This window comes from Pseudorca crassidens, chromosome 14 (assembly GCF_039906515.1).
Source record: "Pseudorca crassidens isolate mPseCra1 chromosome 14, mPseCra1.hap1, whole genome shotgun sequence".
NCBI classification, from domain to species: Eukaryota; Metazoa; Chordata; class Mammalia; order Artiodactyla; family Delphinidae; genus Pseudorca; species Pseudorca crassidens.
In genome coordinates this window covers 62,297,649-62,304,203 of record NC_090309.1, presented here as the reverse complement: position 1 = coordinate 62,304,203, position 6,555 = coordinate 62,297,649, and the positions used below count along the sequence as shown (strand labels likewise).

General features: G+C 42.4%; 1 long non-coding RNA gene across 2 annotated transcripts in view; it reads right to left on the bottom strand.

The window, feature by feature from the left end:
- Positions 1–3,492: 3,492 nt before the first annotated feature.
- The window catches only part of LOC137205684 (uncharacterized), a 46,817-nt gene continuing 43,754 nt past the window's right edge, over positions 3,493–6,555 (bottom strand). For both annotated transcript variants that reach the window (XR_010934255.1, XR_010934256.1), the window contains one exon: positions 3,493–3,688. This is a non-coding gene — a long non-coding RNA (uncharacterized lncRNA). The remainder of the gene's footprint in view (positions 3,689–6,555) is intronic.

Here is a 6,555-nt window from a genome sequence, read left to right as displayed (position 1 = left end):
TGGAAAGTTTTTTGAGGTAGCAATTTTATTCCCAAACCCCATTTTCACTTTTCTACACGGTTCCTTAACTTCTAGAGACCTTCCCTCTCTGCCCTTTCTTTATGAGACTTCACTTCTGGGCTCTAAACAGTTTATCTGGAACCTACCCCTTCAAGGGCCTAGTGGTGGTGATTTGATTTATCCTGGCTTCTTTGATGTTCCACATTATTTATTTGCACTGGACATCTTGGTACTGAACATTTCCAGTGAGGGAGAATGCCCTTATATAGTGGATTATCCTTCCAAACGAGGCATTTCCTGTACCATGATGTCTTTTGGGTTTGGTGGATTTTTATTTCAATATGGAAGAGAGAGAAAAACTTTGCTTTAGGAAGATTTTAGGAGTTCTGAGATTCTGCTCCGGGTTACAGAAAAGTTCAGCACCTTGAAAAACAGGTGGTTACCTTGGAAAACTAAGTGAGACTAAGAAAGTGAACACAGAGAAGCTATTTTAATTAGTTTCAATTAGTGTCCTTATATCTGTAGAGCAAGCATCTGTCAGGTCCAACGATGGGCTATTTTTCTAGTCCCTGCTGTGGGAGAAGAGCCAAGAAGTATTAGCAGAAACCTGCAATCTACTTAGGAGGTAGGGAGCAACAAGCCAGTGTATGCAGACAAGTGCAGAATAAAATATTCTAGCCTTTTGCCATTAAGTATGGTCCTGGGACCAGCAGCACCAAACCTCACTCCAGAGCTACTGAACTGGAATCTTCATTTTAATGAAATGTAGATGGTTCATGTGCACATTTGATGTGTGAGAAGCACTGGTCAAAAGGAGTGGATCTCAATCTTTTAAGTCACAGACTCATTTTAAAATCTCATGGGACTTATGAACACTCTTGTGAAAACACGCATGGAGGATTACACAAACTCTTTCGCATTCAATTTCAGGGTTCCCCTGAACACCAATCTATTGATGGCGAGGAAGTCCTAAGTAAAACCTCCGGTCACAGTGTCAGAAGAGCTGCTGAGTGTCATCCAGAAGAGTTAGGGAAAGATTCTTACAGGAGGCAGAGCTTAAATTAAGTTTTGAAATATGGGAGAGACTGAACAGGGAGAGGAGTCAAGAAGGGTGTTTCAAGGGGGAGAAATGCATGGGTAAATTGGTCCAGAAGAGAAAACAACAGATACCAATTTTTATACGGAGTAAGATGAAGCTTAATGAGGAGATTGTAGATTGATAGCACAGTCTCCTTGGAATTCATTATCACTGTTTGGACCTCCAAAAAATGAAACTGGACTGTGGGTTCAGTGGTTCTTCCACTTTGGGGGCAACCAGGAACCCTCTGACATATGGTTCTATGAAAGACCTCATTTCCAATGACCAGCTCTCCCTCTCACTCACTCTGCCCTGGCCACATGGCCTCCAGGCTTTTCCAGGAACTCCAGGAGTGCCTGGGGCACTCCGTATGCCTGGGTACTTCTTCCCCCAAAACCAAAATGATCCCTTAAGGTCTTTATTCAAATGAGACTTCAGAGGAGAGGCTATTCCTCTGGAATAGCAGCACCACCCACATTCCCTTTCCCTGCTTAAAGCAGGAAGAATTTCTTCATTACCTGACATTATGTTATATTTACTTATAGATTCATTTATGGTCTGCTTCCTCTAATTTGTGGACTTTCTTTGCTGTTGTATCTTGCATACCCAAAGTGGGGGCTGGCACATAGTAGGTACTCAATAAATACATATTGAATAAGTGACCCTTGACTACAACCAGTGATGAATGTAAAAGCCATGTTCACAAACTCCATAGCTCCAGAAATAGTAACATATTAAACATTCCTGAAATATACATATGCTGAGACTGAATTTTCAACCACTTTTCTTTAGTCTAGCTGAACAAGAAATACTAAACACATGGAACATTTTAAGTCCTGAAATTCAAACATTTAAAAGTAAGGTTTACAAAAAATGTCTTATAGTCCATGTACAATGCATAACTATTTCTCTTGTAGCAAAGCTGAAACACACTGGTGTGTACTCAGCTGGGGTTTTCCTCCAAAATGCCACATTCAGACTGAATTCTTGTGTGTATGTTCTCGATTATCCCCCCCCCCCCCGCCCCGCCAAGTTAGATTTAAGGAAAAATGTAAGAGAAACTGGAAGTTTAGAACATTTTGAACAAGAATGTCCTTATAGCTGGAGGATTCCCCTCCTTGCTACCCAAATAGAATTGCACCAGTCCTGGGAATAAAGTTAACCTGTGCTAATGAATTTGGCTGAACAGTTGCCAAAAACTGAGGAATTTTCTAACCAGTGATTTCCCTGTAAATAAAGAACGTCAGGTCACATCTCGGTTAGGAGATTTCACTTTCGCCTAATCAAATGCAGCAGGAAATAGTATATATGAGATGGTGTGAGCATGCAGACTACAGGCCTAGCATACAGTTCTGAGCAGGTTACACAGTGAACCACCAAATCCTAGGAGGACTCTTGGCATTTGAATTGGCTTTTGAACTCAGGCAGCACCAATTTTACTTGGGGGTAAGGCCTTCAAATATAGCTGCATACTTGGACTTGATTTTTGACTGGAAACCAGTGACTAATAAAAAACATTACCTAATATCAATATTTAAATAGCCTTCCAGGCTTAAAAACCCTTTGACATTCATCTCATTCTTCCTCATCTTAGGTTGTTTGTCCATGTTGGGTAGGTGAGGCCCTTAGGATTGATTTACAGTTTGTCTCTTTCCAGAAGGGATTTAAGGCAACTTAAAAGCCTTTTGTGTATAGTGAGGAGTCATTCCTATTATATTCTTTGTGATGTGCTCTTTCTCCAGAGAGCTGTATGTCTCCCTCCTTAGATTCTTTCAAGTCTTTGCTTAAATGTTAGCTCCCCAGAGGCTTTGAACACGTCCTATTCGTCAGCCTTTCACCTCCACACATTCTGCATCTGCAGATTCAACTAACTATGGATTGAAAATATTCCCCCCCAAAAAAAATTCCAGAAAGTTCCAAAAACCAAAACTTGAATTTGCCACACACTGGCAACTATTTACATAGCATTTATATTGTATTAGGTATAACAAGTAATCCAGAGATGATTTAAAGTATACAGGAGGATGTATGTAGGTTATATGCAAATACTATGCTATTTTATATAAGGAACTTGAGCGTCCTGGGATTTTGTTATCTTTAGGTCATCCTGGAACCAATACCTAGGACTGACTGTATAAAATTTCACTCATGGTCCTTCTTATCTCTTTACCCCCCTTTATTCATAGCACTTATCATTCAACAGATTGTATATTTATTTGTTTATTTTCTCCTCTACCCCACATCACTAGAATGTAAGCTCTATGAGGGCAAAAACTTTGTTTTATTCACAGCTGCATCCCAACAACTTGATCAGTGCTTGGCACATAGTAGGGACTTAATGAATATTTGTCAAGTGAGTAAATGAACATGTTCTCAGAGCTTAGTACAGATACCTGGCACATGATAAATATTTTTGAATCAAAGAATGCTTTATTGAATGAACTAGAGCAAGGTGTGTGATTCATTCAAGGTCATGCAGACAGTGAAAACTTGGTTTGTATAGATTTCAATCCCTGCTAATTCTTTCTCTGATGCGTCTTCATTTGTATACCTGGTATCAAATCCAGACTGTTGCATTGTCAAAGTTTCTTTATTCATCCAATTTGGTACCTGCCAAAAAGAACATTATAGAACTATGACAGGGATTATAAGATGAGCAGGAAGTAAAATTTTGTCTGTTAATGTTCTGGGCTAGTGAGAAACAAATTGAAAAAAGAGAGGGGAAGAGAGAGGTCTGCAATGACACCCCCATTTCTCCTGCTCTCCTACATGCATTTATGCACTTACATGGAAGGACAGGTACCCATATACCTCCCCCCAACACAGGCACCAAACATACTCCTACCCTGCAGGTACATAATGCCTTCAGCATCTCTGCCTTTCTTGTGTCACCTTTCTTGTTTTACCCAGTGTCAGAAGTTCCTGTGCACAAAGGACAGACCATCTTCTGATGGGCTTATTGCAGGTCGCTTAATTTGGACTGGCACACAGAAAACCAGGAAATGTGCAGTGGGGGACATCCAGGACAGTCTTTACATTTACTTCACAGAGAACATTTTATAGGGATGTTTGAAAACCACATCTGACAATAATCTCCTGCTAGGGTCCCAAGGTCAGTTAGGCTCAGGCTCAGGCCCCTTTGCTGCAGCTCACTCTGCTGATGGACCAGACTCATCAGCACGCCTCTCCCACCTGGCATTGTGGATGCTCTGAAGCCCACTTGCTAGCCTTTGTCCTCAGCGCTGTAGAAACAATGGTTGTGGTAGTTTCCTCAAGGAGGATAATAGATAGGTAGACGTGTGCCCTTGAGAGTGCTTTGAGCTGCCTGACTGCTGACTGAACTGGAGAAGGAGGGGAGGGGAGCCATTTCACACATTCAACGTGAATTTATTGGGGGCCCACACGGTGCCAAGGAATTGGGCCAGTAATGTTGGCACTGCTCTTGCGCTGACCTATGTTTCTGTCATCTTTCCAAACCTACTTGACTCAATATGAAAGCTGTGTTCCAGAGGCCTTCATCTTAACCTTCCAGGGACATCTAGATGCTCCTGGCTGTGGTCCAGTCACTTGTCTGAGCAGAAGGACATGTTATGCAAATTAGGCACCCACACAAGAATCAGCACATGGTAACCCTATGTTTTGTACCTAAGCCCAGAAATGCTGTGAGATTTATCAAGTGAACACTGAATGCTGAGCTTTTTCAAAGGTAGCTGTCTCCTTTGTGGCCCTATATTAAAATCTCTGTTCCTAGAGTGGTCTAAGACTCCTTTTTGGTTTGTAAAGTCCTATCTTTAAATTGTTTCTAATTGTGGATCTGTCTAGAAAGCAAAGATAAGAATTGTGCGCATTCATTCCATTATGCTGTAACTCTCAGGACCTGCTGCATAAATCTGCTTGATAGTGAATGCGACCTAACATTCTTATTGTTATGCAACATATACATGTTGAACACCAGAGTATAAGGCGCTGTGACAGGTACTCTAAAGGATGCAAAGAAGAATTATGCTGCCTACACTTGGGCAGTTTATAATTTGTTGAGGTGATAAAACAAGCATACAAGTAACTATAATCCAAGACACTATGTGATAAATGTCATCAGCTCCATGATATTTTACAAATGCCAAATAGGGACACATGTTCTGACATGTTATCTGACAATGGGACAACATGTATCTAAATTGAGACCATCTGGATTATCTAGGATGGATACTGCTATTTCACTGTACATTAGTGGTTTTAAAGGTTTTTCCTTTTTAAATGGAATTGTAAGAAGGACCTTGGTATATGTTATAGGCAAAAAGTGCAGCTGTTCTGGTTGACCTGTAGTGGGGAGCCCTTCCCCTCCTAGCCCTCTACCCTTTCACTAAGGAGTTTCCTGAAACTTCCTTCTGACTCTCATGGGCTCCAAGAAACACAGTTGAAACTATGGCAAGATGATGAGTAAGTGGAGCGATTGCTTCCAGTTGGAGTGATCAGGGTGGCCTGATGGAGGAGGTGGCATTTGAAGTTAGTCTTAGTATAGGGTGATCGTTGGACTTTGCATTGTACAGGGCTGAAGCATGTGGTCTAAGTGTACGTACACTAGGCACAGATCTTCACAACCTGGTAAATGGCCTCCATAGAGGGTGTCAGGGAGGATCCAGCACTTGGTGCCCTCCCAGTCACGTGGACTTCTCCCCCCACATTGCTGAATTTCGTGGTGGTGAAGGATCTGAGGTTCATCTCCGGCCTCCTCTGACCTTCTCTCCCTTGCCCCTCCTCCTCCTCCTCTCTGTCCCACTATAAGGAACTTTCTGCTGTCCCTGTGTCTGCTCAAAGGCCCAGCTTCTCTGGATATTTGTCCTTTGCCAGCAGCTACACTTACAGTGGATTCTAACATTTATTTCTTTAGCATTAGACCCCAGAAGCAGACACCCAGGTCACGGCAACAATGAGTGAACACTACTATCCTCAGAGAATGGTGTGCTTTCTTCCAAGGAGGCCAGGCTTGGGAGGGAGGACCCATTCAGGAGCCATAGAACCAGTGAACTAGAACTCTGGTCCTTTAGCATAGCTAATTCTGGCTAATCAAGGTTTTACAGCACCTTAGAGTATAGTTAACATTGATTGGGAAGTGGGCTGCCTACTCTGAGGTTCATGCTGTCTTGCAATATCCAAATGTTAGGATTTTATTTTATTTATTTATTTTTTGCGGTACTTGGGCCTCTCACTGTTGTGGCCTCTCCCATTGCGGAGCACAGGCTCCGGACGTGCAGGCTCAGCGGCCATGGCTCACGCACCCAGCCTCTCCGCGAAATGTGGGATATTCCCGAACCGGGGCACGAACCCATGTCCCCTGCATCGGCAGGCGGACTCTCAACCACTGCGCCACCAGGGAAGTCCAAATATTAGGATTTTAGATGGAGGAATGAGCAAATCTCAGACACTATTCTCTTCCTTAATTGCTTTGTTATCCCTTGTCAGGCTAAAGACCTAGT